The sequence below is a fragment of the Trichomycterus rosablanca genome, chromosome 17, assembly GCF_030014385.1.
Source record: "Trichomycterus rosablanca isolate fTriRos1 chromosome 17, fTriRos1.hap1, whole genome shotgun sequence".
NCBI classification, from domain to species: Eukaryota; Metazoa; Chordata; class Actinopteri; order Siluriformes; family Trichomycteridae; genus Trichomycterus; species Trichomycterus rosablanca.
The window spans coordinates 9,956,711-9,974,847 of NC_086004.1; the positions used below are offsets into that span (position 1 = coordinate 9,956,711).

The 18,137-nt window shown below is 40.4% G+C and overlaps 1 long non-coding RNA gene across 1 annotated transcript; it reads left to right on the top strand.

Annotated features, from left to right (window-relative positions):
* Positions 1-6,467: 6,467 nt before the first annotated feature.
* Positions 6,468-8,457, top strand: LOC134331577 (uncharacterized). The gene is made up of 2 exons (XR_010015137.1): positions 6,468-7,268; positions 7,425-8,457. It is a non-coding gene; the product is annotated as an uncharacterized LOC134331577 (long non-coding RNA).
* The last annotated feature ends 9,680 nt before the right edge of the window (positions 8,458-18,137 follow it).

The window sequence follows — 18,137 nt, forward strand, 5'->3', positions numbered from 1 at the left end:
AGCAACACTCCCAAATAGAGCTGATGTTGATGCCATGCACATTGTTGATTCATGCTCAGTGGATCTAAGCACCAAGTCCTTTAAAATCCACATTTTATGCTTTTTTAGAATTCTAGCTGCAAAGAGAAACAGACTCGATTAATCGTGTCTAAATAGGCAAATTTTAGTGTGTGTATGTGTACGTGGGGGCGTCTGTGTACCCTGTTGTGAGAAAGCAGGCTTATTATCCCTCTTTTAATTACATCCCACAGTTGTAAGATTTGTCATGATCCTCTTGCATAATTATCACACAAAAATAATAAGCCATCTGACAAACAATAGTGCCGTTTGGGTTCAGTTCAATTACATTCAACACAGGTGCGGGGGAGAGCCGGAAAGACGAGTTATGTAAAGATTATACATTTTTAACACATTTGGTTTTCTCCTGGGTAATAATTCAGAGCGTGTGTGTTAAAAAAATAAATGAGAACTGCACAGTACAGTGGTTTGGGGTCAATTAATTAGCAGCTACATTTAGTATTTAAAAGAGAGACTTAACAAGTACTTGTGTGTGTTTTTGTTGCTTTTTCCCAAATTTTCCTCCAAATCTAGTCATATCCAATTACCCCAATGCATTTAGCTTCCTCTCTACTGCTGCTGACTTCCACTCCTGAACGAGAAGAGTTGTGACTAACACACTCCCCTCCGACCCTTGAGCAGTAGCCGACTGCTTCTTTACACCTGCGTCTCAAATATGGAAAGTAGCGCACTGATCTTCATTATCCCCCGTTGATCAGCCAGCAGAGGTCGTAATTGCATCAGTTGTGTGGAATCTCCTGGTAAACCGTCCGTCCGTCCGTCCATCCATCCATCCATCTATCTACCTGTCTGTCCGTCCGTCCGTCCGTCCATCCATCCATCCATCCATCTATCTACCTGTCTGTCCGTCCGTCTGTCTATCTATCTATCTGTCTGTCTGTCTGTCTGTCTAATCTATGTCTGTCGGTCTGTCTGTCTCTCTGTCTGTCTGTCCATCCATCTACCTTTCTGTCTGTCTGTCCGTCCGTCCGTCTACCTACCTGTCTGTCCGTCCGTCTGTCCGTCCATCTATCTGTCTCTCCGTCCATCCATCCATCCATCCATCCATCCATCCATCCATCCATCCATCCATCCATCTATCTATCTATCTATCTATCTATCTATCTATCTATCTAACTGATCTTCATTATCCCCCGTTGATCATCAAGCAGAGATTGTAATTGCATCAACCTGTGGAATCTCCTAGTACACAACCCAACAGACGAGCCTGTTGTTTTTCATGTAGGCACCCAGCCTGCCGGTAGCAGAGCTGAGATCCAAACTCATGACTTCAGGATGTCAGTTCTGGTGTACTAGCATGTGGTTTACCGCTGCACCACCTAAAAAAACTTCAGCTGAGCTCAACAAGTCATTTAAATCAAACATTATACTTATTAGAGAATGCTGTAGTAACTGATGCAATTACGACCTCTGCTGGCTGATTGATGGCATCTGAACCGAGGCAAGGGATAATGTGTTCAGGGTGTGACTCTCCATACACAAAGCTGATCCGCATATGAATTCGCCTCATGCAGATGAAAAGATGCAGTCGGCTACTGCACACGTGTCGGAGGGAGTGTTTGTTAGAATGGAGATCTGGTGTTAGAGGATCTTTAGAGTAAAACTGGGGAAAAAATAACAAATCTGTTAGCTGGCATACTAGCCACTGCCTTTCAGCCATATACAAACATTGCTTACAAAAAATGTCTAATATTATGATATTCAGAGGGCAGAACCGTGGCACAGCCGGTTGAGAGGTTGCCACACAGCAACTTGGGTCCTAAATCCTCGATTCAATTCTCGCTTCCTGTCACTGTCTGAGGACTGTAGGGAGTGAGTGTGAGTGATTAAGTGTGTATTGCCCTGCATTAAATTGGTGCCCTGTCCTGAGTGTATTTTCACCTTTTGTTTGTTTTTTCTGAGTGGCATCAGACCTACTGTGACCCTGACTAGAATAAAATAACTGGTAATCGATTAATAAACGGCATGCAGGCAGTCAGTGAAATAAACATGACTGCTTCCAGGGAGGAAGGAAGAAGGACTGGGTTTAAAAAATGGGTTTAATATAGGAGAATAAAGCTTCAGTCACTAGGTTGTTCAGCTGGCTAGTGTTTCAGTACTGTTCTATATTCTCAAACAAGGGGGCAACTGCATGTGTGGCATCCATCCATCCATCCCATCTATCTATCTATCTATCTATCTATCTATCTATCTATCTATCTATCTATCTATCTATCTATCTATCTATCTATCCGTCTGTCAGTTCGTCTGTCCAACTATCTATCTGTCTGTCTGTCTGTCTATATCTATCTATCCCTCTGTCTGTCCGTCTGTCTATCTATATATCTATCCATCTGTCCATTCGTCTGTCCATCCATCCATCTGCCTATCCGTCTGTCTGTCTGTCTGTCTGTGTCCATCTATCCATCCGTCTGTCTGTCTGTGTGTCCGTCTGTTTATATAGCACGTTCTTGTTTTCTTTTTATTTATCATACATGACCTGTAGTTGTAGTTCATCTTCTAAGCAGTAAATGCCAAAATTCTACCTGATGCACCTTTAACTCGTCACTGTGTGTAACCCAGCAAATAAAAATAGCCTCCAGTTTTTCGATCTGGTGTGTTGGATAGTGTTATAATGCTACACTTGAATTATTTCAAATGCTGTGTTTTAATTTTCTGTCTTGTTTTTTTTTTTGCTCTAAGAAACCTCCCCAAATTAGATTTCTGTCCAAATTTGAGACTAATGAGTTTCTGGCTAAATGCTGCTTGAACATGTAATATGAAATAAACAAAATTAGATCCAGGGGGCTATTCCATAAAGCAAGCTAACAACCCAGGGCTGTCCGTTTCAGTTCCAGAGTTAAAAAAAAGCAAATGTTACATTTAGGACAAACTAAGTATAGCTTGAGTAAGTAAGTAGGACAAGCTAAGTATAGCCTGGTAAATTTAGCTGAACAAGCCTTGTGTTTTCGTAAGAGATCCCACTTTTAATATTAATCATTTGTCATACCTAAACTTCACAGGAAGCAATTATTTATTAGCTGTTGTTTAGAGGTATAATTCTTTATTCCATGCCTGCAAAGTCTAAAAATATATAGAACTGTGTCAGTATAATACTGAAAACATTTAAGGAATAGTCAAAAACACCTGTAGTGAAACTTCTCACACGTGATACAGTCATGTGAAAAAGTTAGGAATGGTTTAAAAGAAAGAAAGGGAGAGTTCTGGAATGGCCTATTGAGATGCTGTGGGGAGATTTGAAACAGGCTGTCCATGCAAGAAACCCTTCAAACCTCACACAGCTGAAGAAATTCTGCATGGAGGAGAGGGAAAAACTTTGTCCCAGTCAATTTTAGAGACTGGTAGATGGTTATAGGAAACGTCTAATTGAGGTTATTTCAACCAAAGGGGGAAACATAGCTATTAGCTATTAGAACATAGGGAGTCCTAACTTTTTCCTTACAATAAATTTTTCTTTTTGTTCATTACATTTTACAACTTAAGTTTAAAAGTATTTTTCTTCAGTTTTATTTGTTTAATGATATAAGCTCCATCTCTCAGTACTGTTTGAATGAAGCTCAAATGTTATTATGTTTAAATATGTTCAAAAAGACTAAGGTTCTCATGGGGTGTCCTAACTTTTTCACGTGACTATAATTCTTTACTGGGTAAATAGGAACTTATTTAGAAAAGAATGGTTCGCTTTTCATGAGTGTGGGCCAACATTTAAAGACCAACTTTTATCAATCCATGATTGCAAAGAATTTTGAGACTTCATCTACAGTCCATAATATCATTAAAAGATAAAGAAAATCCAAAGGATCTCTGTGCGTAAAAAGTCAAGCAAGTCTATTTTAAATAAGCTCTGTTACTGTTAGCTCGCCTTGTTGACTCTATACCACCATATTACTATACTACTGTGACCATTTTTCCTCAAGCTGTTTATTAGCTGTGCTAAGAAATCACCCCCCACACACACACTTTCCACTGCTCAAATTAGGAAACACTCATTTCCCCTGTGCACTTTTGTGACCTCTGCTTGTTGCATAACACCCATGCTAGATGAGAAGGACAGCAGGCTAGCACACGCCTCCTCTAACAAGTTCAAACCCACTGACCAGAGGTGGGTTCTTACAGAGATCTTGAACTCATACAAGCGTATTAGACTGCTGCGCCACCCGAGAGACCAAACTCCTGGGAACTGCCATGAGGGATAAATTAGATTTCTTCAGCCTAATTTGAAACAAATGAGTGGGTTTTCTAACTAAAACACAGTGCTGCACTAAAGTGCTCAGGGTGGTAATTTACAAGACAGATGAGCATGGCTTCGTCAAGCTGTAGGTCAGCAGGAGACAGACGCCTCGGGCAGGTTGTTACAGAGGAAAATCACTTACTCAGGTTTCTGTGTTCAACTATTTCTTCTATTGGAAACAACTACCAACAACAACCACTGTAACATCTGTAATGAATAGATTGTTATGTCCAGTTAAACAGATAATAATGTAAAAATACTGTGTGTTTGAATGCTGTATAGTGCCATGAAAAAGCCAATAAAACTACACTTGCCAAAAGTATTTTAACACCCGACCATGAGTTTGTTGGACATCCAATTCCAGAGTCATTAAAATCATTGGGAGTTTGTTTCTGCTCCAGTAAAAGAGCATGAGGTCAGGAACATGTTGGATGAGACAGCCTGGCTTTCAATCTATGGTTCAATTTATCCCAAAGATGTTCAGTGGAGTTAGGGTGGAGTATGGATTTGTGAGATGCCACTGGATTTTGTGCACGGGGGACATTCATTGATGGAACAGGAATGGGCATTTTCCAGCTGACACAAAGCTGGAGGCATAAATAATTTATACATTTGATTGTATACACCTGTTAGCAATGGCTGTCATTGAAACAGGTAAAAACCAAGCTGAACTGCAGGTTTACTTAACCACAGCTCATGTTTCCACTGTCTTTTGGTCCATCTGTGATTACCTTGGGTCCAGAGAACTTAGTGGTGTTTCTGTATGAAACTACTATATGGCTTTTTCTTTGTGTAATAGAGTTTCAGGTTGCGGGATTGAGTTTACAGTGGCGGACACCGGTTTTCCGAAGTACCCCCGAGTCCATGGGGCTGAAATGATCACACTAGCATGATGGCTTCTCATGCCTTGCTTGAATGTCACACACATTCAACAGTGGTGTCCAGCTGTTTTCTACATACACTCAGATTTATCTAGAATCTCTGAATCTTTTCACAATGTTATGTATGGTAGATGGTGAAAGAACAAAATTATTTGCACTTGGCACATGATGTACTTTAGTAGTCTTTTCCAAATTCTTCTTTTATTTCTAATTATGATGCCATTTCCTGCTACCAATTCAGCTTCTTTTTGTGGAATGTTTCAAACAGTGTAACTCGAATGTTTTATAAATTTTTCACATTCATTTAGCATCTATCAAAATTTTTTGGAGTCTGTTGCAGACATCAGTTTTTTCAAAATGTAATATTTACATAATACAATCAAGCTGGTCAGGCAAAAGATTTAAAAGTATTCTTTGTACTTTTATGAGTTAAATAAAGGAAACTATTGTTGAATGTGTGTGACATTCTAGCAAGGCATGAGAAGCCATCATGCTAGTGTGATCATTTTAGCCCCATGGACTCGGGAGTACTTCGGAAACCCGTTGTCAATCACGCAACCTGAAACTCTATTACACAAAGAAAAACACCATAGAGCAATTTCAAGAAGAACCACCACCGAGTTCTCTGGGCCCAAGGTAATCACAGATGGACGAAAAGACATTGAAAACGTGAGCTGTGGTCAAGTAAACCTGCTGTTCAGCTTGGTTTTTCAGCTACTGTCAGTTAAATAAAGGTTAAAGACTTGAACTAATGAATCTTGCATATCGAGTAACTACTTGTCCTGTCATGAATGTAACCAAAGTGTAAAACATGACGTTAAAATCTTAATAAATAAATAAATAATATACTTTTGTATGTAAAAATTTACATATGTAAATGCAAATTGCCGTGCAAAACACACACATGTTCACATAATCAGAAAACAAAGCACTCCACCACCTAAAGATAAGAGTTTCGTAGGCACTCAGGTGGTGCAGCGGTAAAACACGCTAGCACACCAGAGCTGGGATTTCGAATACATCGTATCGAATCTCAGCTCTGCCATTCGGCTGGGCTGGGGGGCTATATGAACAACGTTTGGCTGTCGTTCATCCAAGAAGGGAACCGAATAGGGACCTCATTACTGATGCAATTACGACCTCTGCTGGCTGATTGATGGCGTCTGCACAAAGTCGAGGACAAGGTGCACAAGGCTGATCGCATATGAACTCGCCTCGTGCAGGTGAAAAGACGCAGTCTGCTACTGCTCACGTGTCGGAGGGGGCGTGTGTCAGTTTGCTCTCCTCAATCGGGGCGGGGGTCAGCTCCAGTAGAGAGGAAGCATAACGTAAGTGGGTAAAAAACTGGACACGCTAAAATCGAGAGAAAAAGGGAGAAAATGCTTACAAAAAGAAAGAGTTTCTCAGAAGTGCCCAAACTGACTGGTATCAGTAGATGAATTGATGAGAGCAATACCGGCAATGTCACCTAGAGACAGAGAAGCATGGATGTGCACTCCAACCTAATGAGTCCCAACACACCCGTCTGCCGCTGTAAATACAACATAAAGCCGAATCTCAGCCTGTGCTGGAGGAAAACAACTGCAATTTCTAGTCACATAACCTTTCATTTATGCAACACTTCAAACTCACGATATTTCTGGTAATTCTGGCAGCGCCTGCATAGACTAGTTCTCTGATATTCAGAAAGCCAGACAACAGAGCTATTTTTGTTGGTGTGACAAAAAAAGTGAGGAAAAATTTGCACATGCTTCAGAGACTTTCAAAGGCTGATTTCATATCTCCTATTTTACAAGGTGATGAGGTGGTAATCACTAGCTGTGCAGCTGCAGCCACCTTTGTCGCCCGCTTCCCCCTTACATTCTCTGCCGAAGCAGGCGGGCACGCGTGTGTCATTCTGACTAGGCGCTAATGACAGCAGGTGCATGCGATTGCACTGCTGAGTGACAGGTGAGATTTACATGTTAAAAGGAGAGGTGGCGCGTCTTCACCCCTCGCTATGTTCTGTGAACGTCAGCGTAGACTGGAGGTGGACAAAGTAACAGAAACAGCACAAAGAAGAGGAGCTTGACATTAAAGTGGGTAAAGCACAACAACAGATACAGATGCCAGTTAGCAGCCTGTATTAGCAATGAATGAGCTCTGCCAGTTAGCATATAAATATGTAGGATTTTATAGTAATATGAGGCAACTACTTTTTAATGCATTTTCTCCCCTTTTTCTCCCCCTTTTAGCGCATCCAATTGCCCAATTTGCATCACGCATTCTCTCTGCCTCTGCCGATCCCTGCCCTGACTGAGGAGATTGAAGCTAACACACATCCCCTCCGACACGTGAGCAGCAAGCCGTATGCATCTTGCCACCCACACATTGACGAGTGTTGTGCCACCTAGCGTTGCGTGCGGAGAGACACACCCTAAAAGCATTCCTTCCTCATCTCCGTGTAGGCGCCTCTAATCAGCCAGCAGAGGTCATAAACGCACCATTCTGACAGAGAGAGACCCACTTCCGACCTTAGTCCCGCCCATCTGAACAACAGGCCAATCGTTGTTCATATAGCTGCCCAGCCTTGGCTGGTAAGGCAGAGCTGGATTCGATACGATGTACTCGAGATCCAGCTTCGGTTGCAGCGTGTGTTTTTACCGCTGCGCCACCTGAGCGGCCAGGTAGTTTGTTTTTAAAATGCAGGTGCATTAGTAAGAAATACTAAAAGAAACCTCTCTGTAAAACTGTTTTACTCAACTAGCATTGTACATTATTAACTACATTCTCTGTTGTTTTACCCCGAGGGCATTCTGATGGAAACCTGTTTACCCGCCGAGGTTAAGGATTGAAGTCGAGACTGCCGTGACAATGATGCTGCTCCTGCCGGATGTGACGGGTCTGGAGTAATTGCATCAGGAATGACAAGAACTCACTACGGACTTTATTGAAGACTAGACCGAATATCAACTCTATTGTTATTATTTATTTATTTATTTATTGCCAGTTATAACTTTTAGTTCATTTAATTCTGTGTTTGTATGATTTGTGTAAATCCTACTTATTTAAAGTATCCTCCAGGCCACCCAAGAAGGATGGGCCCTGCTGAGTCTGGTTCCTCTCAAGGTTTCTTCCTGTAATTTTCAGGGAGTTTTTCCTTGCCACAGTCGCCCTCGGCTTGCTCATCAGGGGTTTTTGTATCTGTTGGTCCTGGATTTTGTAAAGTTGCTTTGAGACAATGTCTGTTGTAAAAAGCGCTATATAAATAAAGTTGACTTGACTTGACTAAGGAATAAATAGATATTAATTGTTTTTACTCAAATTCTAAGCCGCTTATCCTAATCAGGGTCGTGGGGGTGCTGGAGCTTATCCCAGCTCTCAATAGGACAATTTTGTATCCAGCTAACCTGACCTCATGTCTTTGGACTGTGTGAGGAAACCGGAACACCTGGAGAAAACCCAGATCAGTGTTTTAAAGTTTACCCTAATAATGTGTGCCTGGCTGTATTTAGCAAGTAAATAGGGAACGTAATCCTGGTGTAATGGAGTGTCTTTTAGATCAATAGGATCCTGGTAATTGGCTTGTGCAGACATAGTTCACTTCGAGACAGCAGATTGAACGATTTCTGCAAAAAACAAAGTGACCTACATTATTCACAGATCAGCCATAATATTAAAACCACCTCCTTGTTTCTACACTCACTGTTCATTTTATCAGTTCCACTTACCATATAGAGGTACTTTGTAGTTCTACAATTACTGACTGTAGTCCATCTGTTTCTCTGCATGCTTCGTTAGCCCCCTTTCATGCTGTTCTTCAATGGTCAGGACCCCCATAGGACCACTACAGAGTAGGTATTATTTGGGTGGTGGATCATTCTCAGCACTGCAGTGACACTGACGTGGTGGTGGTGTGTTAGTGTGTGTTGTGCCGGTATGAGTGGATCAGACACAGCAGGGCTGCTGGAGTTTTTAAACACCCCACTGTCACTGCTGGACTGAGAATAGTCCACCAACCACAAATACCCAGCCAACAGCGCCCTGTGGGCAGCGTCCTGTGACCACTGATGAAGATCTAGAAGATGACCAACTCAAACAGCAACAATAGATGAGTGATTGTCTCTGACTTTACATCTACAAGGTTGACCAACTAGGTAGGAGTGTCTAATAGAGTGGACAGTGAGTGGACACTGTATTTAAAAACTCCAGCAGCACTGCTCTGTCTGATCCACTAATACCAGCACCACATACACATACAGTTATATATATAATTTCAATATAATTAATATAATATAAATGTAATATAAATATCATTTTATATGATGGTGATATTTAAAATCATTATTCTTTCAATGATAGTTTGCTTTCAAGGTTTGAAGGCAGCAAAACAGCCCCAAACCATAATACTCCCTCCACCATGCTTCACATTTGGAACAAATTTGTGCATTTTTTTACTAGTAACTTAAAATTTTGTTGTCCTGTCTGTTGTTACAGAAGCATTGTGGGACATCCATGAGTTGTACAGCAATGTTTTTGAGAGGAAGTGGTTTTTTTTTTTTGGAAAGTGGAAACATAAACAGATCAAATCTCAGATCAAGTTCTGGAGATTTCTGTTTTTCTTCTTTAGCTTAAGATATTTTGTTCTTGTTGGGATTTTTACAGGATACCAACTAAACTTGTAGACAGCTAGTTTCATTATGGATTAATAAATACTCATTATTTATCATTAATACTGGTCAAGGTACCAGCACTACTATAAATCACTGGTTGTAGGGCAGAAATATACCCTGGCACCACACACTCAACTTAATCACGGTTAGAAAATCCAGTCCAATGTCTGCTTGTTTTTGTGGTGTGGGAGGACAAATAAAGTGCCAAATAAAGTGCCAAATAAACCTGAAAAATCCTTCAACCCAAGGTCCCACTGTACCACTTTCATCTTTTATAAATACTTATCTTTAATAAAATGCTTTCATAACTTGATTTGCTTTGTGTGTCTACAGCATTTCTTGTGGACTTGTGGTTTTTATTATGGAATTCAGTATCATTAATTGGAACGTCTGTATTCATAGAAGATTCACATCTCCAGCCAGAACTGTAAAAAAAAAAAGATCAATATGTTCAATACAATTAAAAGTAAGAATCAATCCCCATTCTGGGTAATGACTGCAGACGTTTTTTTTTTTCAATTTCTTGCTGCTATATGAACGGAACTGGAAGAATAGCACAAAATACATTCAGCATATCTGGCTCAAATGACAAATAAGTACAATATGAGATTAGTCGTGTAGTAATAGCTGGCAACCTGCTTGGCATTTTATGACATTTCGGTGGAAATGGATGTGTGCTTTGTTACTTTTTTTTTTGCAGACATAAGCCTAGCGTATTTACTAGGCTTACAGTGGGTGGTTAATTAAAAGTGGCTTATATGACATTTTGTCTGTCCTTTCTTTAATCATTTGTCAAGTCAGATTTGAGTAAAGCAGGTAAACCAGGTTTACATAATACAGACTAAAAAGCTTCTGTTTTTTCACATTATATGCAATAGGTTGTAAAAGCTTATAAAATCAAACACTATGGGTGTGTTCAAAAACCTAGTGAGCTGCCTTGCTGTCTTACTGCCTGCATAGGCAGCCGCCCCACGGGGCGCTGTTGGCTGGATATTTTTGGTCGGTGGACTATTCTCAGTCCAGCAGTGACAGTGAGGTGTTTAAAAACTCCATCAGTGCTGCTGTGTCTGATCCACTCATACCAGCACAACACACACTAACACACCACCACCATGTCAGTGTCACTGCAGTGCTGGGAATGATCCACCACCTAAATAATACCTACTCTGTGGTGGTCTTGTGGCAGTCCTGACCATTGAAGAAAGCAGCCTAAAAAAGCATGCAGAGAAACAGATGGACTACAGTCAGTAATTGTAGAACTACAACGTGCTTCTATATGGTAAGTGGAACTGATAAAATGGAAAGTGAGTGTAGAAACAAGGAGGTGGCTGATCAGTGTAGATAGCAATGCAAGCCGCAGCGTTTAGGAATGTGTCTGTGCGCTTGAACATGCCATAGGTCTAAACCCTAACTCAGCTGAGCAGAACCACATCTGGAAGCACCTGAGAGATGTGAGGAATTATGATCAGGTTGCTCCTGCCAGGCTGGAGGTTTCATTTAGATAGAAACGACCTGCCATCAAGCTGACAAATTGACCCATTTCACAAAAGCTGTTAACAAAAGGAGGTCTTTTCAAAAATGAAATCTTTAAAAGCTTCACTGGGGCACTTACAATATTGCCCCCGTTTCTTTGCACAGTACCCTACAGTACAGTATATTATGGTAGACGTCTGAATTCAGAGCTGTTCGCGCTATACCTAAAGTGCTATTGTCCATTTCCAATCGCACAAAGGCACCACTGAAAGTGCTAGGAGTTTATTGAAGGTGAGGCTGTGATGACATTTTCTATGATGCTGAGAGCAAATATATCAAAGTACCTGTGAACAATAGTAGTAGCAAGAACAGGACAATTTTCGCTTTGCCCAGCTGCACTTGTTGGGGACTTTAATATTTCTGAAACCTGTTTTAAGTTATTCATTTTTTATATGGCACCACTTTAATAACATCGATTGCAGTTGGGTTTTAAATATCACACTTGTATTGTGTCACTCTAGTGGTGATTCCATGAAGATAGCATTCGTATACATTGTTACTCACTCCACCTATACAGCTTGGTTCGGTATGTCTGGTACCTGCTCAAAAAGGGTAACAAGGTTTAGCAGAGTTACTTGAGTACAGTACAGGTCTGGAAAAGGAGCATGTATGGGAGTGACTAAAAGGGACTTGAGCTTGTTAAGTTTAAGTTTAGGGTGGCATGGTGGCTTGGTAGGTAGCACCGTCGCATTACAGCAAGAAGGTCCTGGGTTTGATTCCTTTCTGTGTGGAATTTGTATGTTCTCTGTGTGTCTGTCTGGGTTTCCTCTGATACCCCTTTTTCACCGACGCTGGATCCGGCTCCGTTCCGGTTAGCAAACTTGATTTTGAACCGGTTCCATGTGTTTCCACCGAAAAAAAGAGGTTCCAGACAGCGAACTGGCACCACGGAAATCTTGGTTTTTCAGTGCAAACTGTGACATCATCTGTGGGCGTGTCACAGTGTAGACGTTTGGACGCTTTCACATGAGACATTATAACATTATATAGAATTTAAACCACTTTCATCTGGACAGTACGAACAATACTTAACGTGAAAATACAGCGTAACGTGGCTTGTTGTACTAAAACAAGGTCGCGGTGAGAGCGAAGCACAAAACGCTTCTCACGTCAATAAACTAAAGAAAACAACAACTGCGACAAACACGTCTACGAACATCTGTAACAACAGCACAAATGTTCGCACTCCGCCATCATGTTTCTACTCTTTACTTTCGTTGTGTAACACCCACCGTTGATGACTTGGTTCCCAAAAACTGGTGGAAACGCGGGTCGGTTCTCTACAAAACACCAAGGTTCGACGGAACCTGAACAGAACCGGTTCAAGAACCATGGTTCTTTTGGTAGAAAAGCGCTATGAAAGGTCCAGTTACCTCCCACAGTCCAAAGATATGCAGTCAGGTTAATTACCCTAGTTGTGAATGTGTTTGCCCTGTGATGGACTGATGACCTGTTTGGGGTGTTTTCTACCTTTCAGTCAATTAATTGGACTGTCGACCCTAATCCAATTAATTGACTGATTAATTAATTATTAATTTAATTATTCAATTATTCATTTAAACAGACAATAAATGAATAATACAAAGTTGCCTCCTTTTGCGTCTATAACAGCCACCACTCCTCAAAAAAGGCTTGCCACAAGATTTTGAAAGGAGTCTGTGGGATTTTATGTCCATTTAGATAAAGACGTTTGTACTGATGTCTGACTCAGCCTGGATCATCAAAACATGTCTTTATGGACCTCACTGACTGTAGTCCATCTGTTTCTCTGCATGCTTTGTTAGCCCCCTTTCATGCTGTCACTGCTGGACTGAGAATAGTCCACCAACCAAAAATTTATCCAGCCAACAGCGCCCCATGGGCAGCGTCCTGTGACCACTGATGAAGGTCTAGAAGATGACCAACTTAAACAGCAGCAATAGATAAGCGATTTTACATCTACAACTAGGTAGGAGTGTCTAATAGAGTGGACAGTGAGTGGACACGGTATTTAAAAACTCCATCAGTGCTGCTGTGTCTGATCCACTCATACCAGCACAACACACACTAACACACCACCACCATGTCATTGTCACTGCAGTGCTGAGAATGATCCACCACCCAAATAATACCTGCTCTGTAGTGGTCCTCTGGGGGTCCTGATCATTGAAGAACAACATGAAAGGGGTTAACAAAGTATGCAGAGAAATAGATGGACTACAGTCAGTAATTGTAGAACTACAAAGTGCTTCTATATGGTAAGTGGAGCTGATAAAATGGACAGTGTAGAAACAAGGAGGTGGTTTTAATGTTTTGGCTGATCGGTGTGTATATATATATACTGTATATATTATGCTCTTTTCTTCCAATTTAGTGTAAACAATTTGCCTTCTACTGGGGATCCACGATTTTATGCAGTTGAGGTGGGTATATTGCTGCTCACACCTCCTCCGACCCGCGTGCAGCCCTTCGGGATCCAACGGATCGCTCTTTTCCACTCTGCATAGGTGCCTTTATCCGCCAATCTGGGTGCTTACAGGGTCCCCCCCTCCCACACACACACTCTGGTCATCCCTCCCTACAGACACTGCTCATTATGCTCACTAGATGGCTCCCAGCTGACCGGTGGCAACGCAGAGTTTCGAACCGAGGACTACAGAATCTCTGCGCTGGTGTGTGCTTGATGCCGGACCTCGCTTTTTAAACAAAGTCAGGAACAGAGACCAGAGAGACTGTACGTTTTCCTCTCTGCATGTTATTACAAGCTGGCAGAATCTTGGGAGAATTTGAGAGCTCACAACTGCAGAATTTTCATTGCAAACAGTTTTCTGTCTTAAATCTCACACTGAATAACAAACAAGACCTTGACTTCAAAATTAACATAAGATGCCAAGATATGATGCACATAAATTAACAGTCAGAACAAAATCCAACTGTTTTAAATGATTATTTTATATCAGTGTGTTGAACCAGAATGAACCACTTCAGTTTAATAACCTTAACCTTGCCTGACACTGTTTTAATTCATATCGGATTTGACAAAACAGCTCAAGCACATCATGAGCTTCATTTCTAAACGTTCAATGGATTTTGCATGCAAAATTCAAGCAGATTAATGTTACATTATATGGCCAAGGCTGTGTTGGACACTTGCCCATAAGCGAATTGGACATCCAATTCCAAAATTATGCAAATCTAAGTGTTGCACCTGTTTGTGGCTTGTATAGCCATATCTCCTTTTTAGCGTGTCCAATTGCCCGATTGTATCATGTTTCCTCTCCACCATGATCCCTGCTCTGATTGAGGAGAACGAAGCTAACCCACGCCCCCTCCGACATGTGGGCAGCAGCCGTATGCATTTAGTCACCTAAACTTTGACGAGTGCAGTGCAGCTCAGCATTGTGTACGGAGAGACACACGCTGAGAGCACTCTTTTCTCATCTCTGTGCAGGCACCATCAATCAGCCAGCAGAGGTCGTAATTGCACCAGTCATGAGAGAGAGAGACCCCATCCGGTTTAGTCCCGCCCATCTGAACAACAGGCCAATCGTTGTTCATTTGACCGCTCAGCCTTAGCCGGCAGGCAGAGCTGAGATTCAATACAATGTGTTCGACATACAGCTCTGGTTCCAGCGTGTGTTTTTACCGTTGCGCAACCTGAGCGGCAGCTTTTTTTTACATTTTTATTTCTGTTTTATTTTTTCATTGTTTTATTTTTTCTATTTTATTTCTTCCTTCCTTCCTCCTTCAATTTCCTTCCTTTCGCTCTTTCTTTCTTTGTCTTATTTTATTTATTTATGTATATATTTTTTGGAATTTAAGGGGGTAAGGGATAACATTGGACTGCAATATTAAAATTGTTTCTAATTTAGTCTTTCATTATCTACACAAAGACGAACAGAAAAATAGCTTTATATAATGTCAGAACAGCTGAATGAATGAATCAAGAAAAAAGGCATTTATAGGGGAAAAAGTAAAAAAAAAAAAGCTCACAAAAAGACATAAACTAAACAAAGCAGCAATCAAAAGCACCAAACTAAATGTTACAAAATGTAACAAATCTGCCCAACTTTCTCCCACTGTAATTGAGTGGAGCTTTACAAATGCCTTGAATAAAGCTATCATTTGTGAAAGAATATAACTTGAAACTTGGACAGCTGCGTTTTTCTTGCTTGGCTTAATAGTCAGCATTACTTTTGTTACAGCACAATGCACTGCTTCATCTTAAATCTCTAACTACTCCTACTCAAGGACTTTGAATGTGCTGTGATGTTTCGTGGTGACTAATCAAACGTAGAATTAGAAACGCTCACAAAAGCCAAATCTTTAGAATATCTTAATGATTGCATTAACTGTTTATAAAATCAGGTCTGATCTTTGAGCAGGTTATAATAGTAGACAAATACATTAAGCCCAAATGACTATCACATACTGTATCACATACTGTACTTTCATGTCTTTATTTGGGCATACTGAATGAATGAATGAATGAATGCCTTTATTGTCACTGTATATAAAATACAGCCAAATTTTCTGTGCAACTCCTTGGAAAAACAAGAACATACACTGTCTCATACATGTTCACACTACAACGCTGAAAACACACAACAATAAAATCTTTAAATATTAAGATCTAAAAATATATAACAATTATATAAAAAGTGTATATGTGTGCTATAGGTATCATATTCTCTACAGTAGAGGTATTGCACATGTACAACCCCAAATCAGAAAAAGTTGGGACTTTGACTTTTATTACATTGCAGACAGGATGAACCTGAGATATTTCATGTTTTGTCTGCTCAACTTCATTTCATTTATTAATAAACATCCATTCCTGCATTTTAGGTCAGCAACACATTCCAAAAAAAGTTGGGACAGTAAAGCATTTACCACTTTGTAATCATGCCATTCCTTTTCACCACACTTAAAACACGTTTTGGTACCGAGAAGACCAAGTGATTTAGTGTTTCAGCTTTTATTTTGTCCCATTCTTCCTGTAAACACGTCTGAAGATGTGTAACAGTACGGGGTCGTTGTTGTCGCATTTTATGTTTCGAAATTTTCCACACATTCTCTATTGGGGACAGATCAGGACTGCAGGCAGGCCAGGCCAGTACCCATACCCTCTACTTCCACAGCCATGCCTTTGTAATGTGTGCAGCATGTGGTTTTGCATTGTCTTGTTAAAAAATGCATGGACGTCCCTGGAAAAGATGACGTCTTGAAGGCAGCATATGTTGCTCTAAGATCTCACTGTACTTTTCTGCATTAATGCTGCCATCATAGAGAAATCTTTCCAACTGATTTCCAACACCTTATGGAATCTATGCAACAAAGAACTGAGGTTGTTCTAAAAGCAAAATTAGGTCGTAATTAGTATATAGGGTGTTTAAAATAATGTGGCAGGTACTTATATATGTATGTTTGAAATTAGAGCACCACCTTAACCATCATGACTAAAAATGTTCTCACAGACAGAATAGCTGGGTTGCTGTGAATCACACTCATATCCCATAACAGTGTGGTATTCTGTTGCCAGAAGGCTTTTATTGCTAAAATGGGAGAAACACTGGCCGAAAGACTTAACACATCCCACAGTTCTTAACACATTTTACTTCTCAACTCTGTCTAGGCTCCTTGTAGTTTTACATCTTACTAAAACCAATCCAGACTAGGGGTGCCGGAGTCTAAAGCTACTCTCTGCAAAACTGATATTTTACTCTTAATTATTTCACATTTTAACTACATCTTCTGTTGTTTTACCCCGAGGTTAAAGACTGCAAGTCGTGACTGCTGTGCCAACAATGCTGCTCCTGCTAGATGTGACGGACACCTGGCTTGTTTGCACCCAAAATGTCAAGAACTCACTACAGACTAACAAATAATGAAGAAATCCAATTATTTTTTGCTAATTATATCTTTAAGTTTAATTTAATTTTGTGTATGTATGATTTGTGTAAATCCTATTTATTCAAATTATTCTCCAGGCCAACCAAGGAGGATGGGTCCCTTCTGAGTCTTGTTCTTCTCAAGGTTTCTTCCTGTAATTTTAAGGGAGTTTTTTCCTGCCACTGTCACCCTCAACTTGCTCAACAGGGGTTTTTGGTCTGTAGGTCCTGGATTGTGTAAAGTTGCTTTGAGACAATGTTCATTGTAAAAAGCGCTATACAAATTAAATTGACTTGACTTATGGCTGACAGCCTGGTATGGTATTACCACCCTTCATGTAATGCAACATCTGACTTAGAAAGAAATGTTCATGGTTCCTCGTCTAGTTCTAGTACAAGAAGTAAAAACATAATCAGGGTATTTTTCATTGATTTTAGATTCAGACCTGTCAATAATGTGTGATAGTTGTAGGAACGTGAATAAATCTTGGTACTCTGATCTTCTACTCCGGTGTCATTTGCTTCTATTTGTCTGAAAAAAGAGCCCTGCAAAACCTGACACTCAGTAACAGACTCCGAGTAAGCTTCCAGTTTACTGTATGGAGAGAAGAGTTTATATAAATGGAGTTTATATGTATGTAGGAGCAGAGACCAAAAAGAATTATTTACAAGCAGAACCAAGCTAATGATTAGGGGTGTTGGGGTTGTTTAACATTCAGAGGGGTAACAGAACCTGTTGAGACGGTTTCTGTGGTGAATTATTACTGAAATGAGCACCATTGTTTTAACAGAGGTCAGAAGAGAAAAACAAGTAATCAAAAGTTTATGGAACTTTGATATTTCACCTAACAATAATAAAGAATGAACTTTTTTACTCCAGTGTGAGAAAATG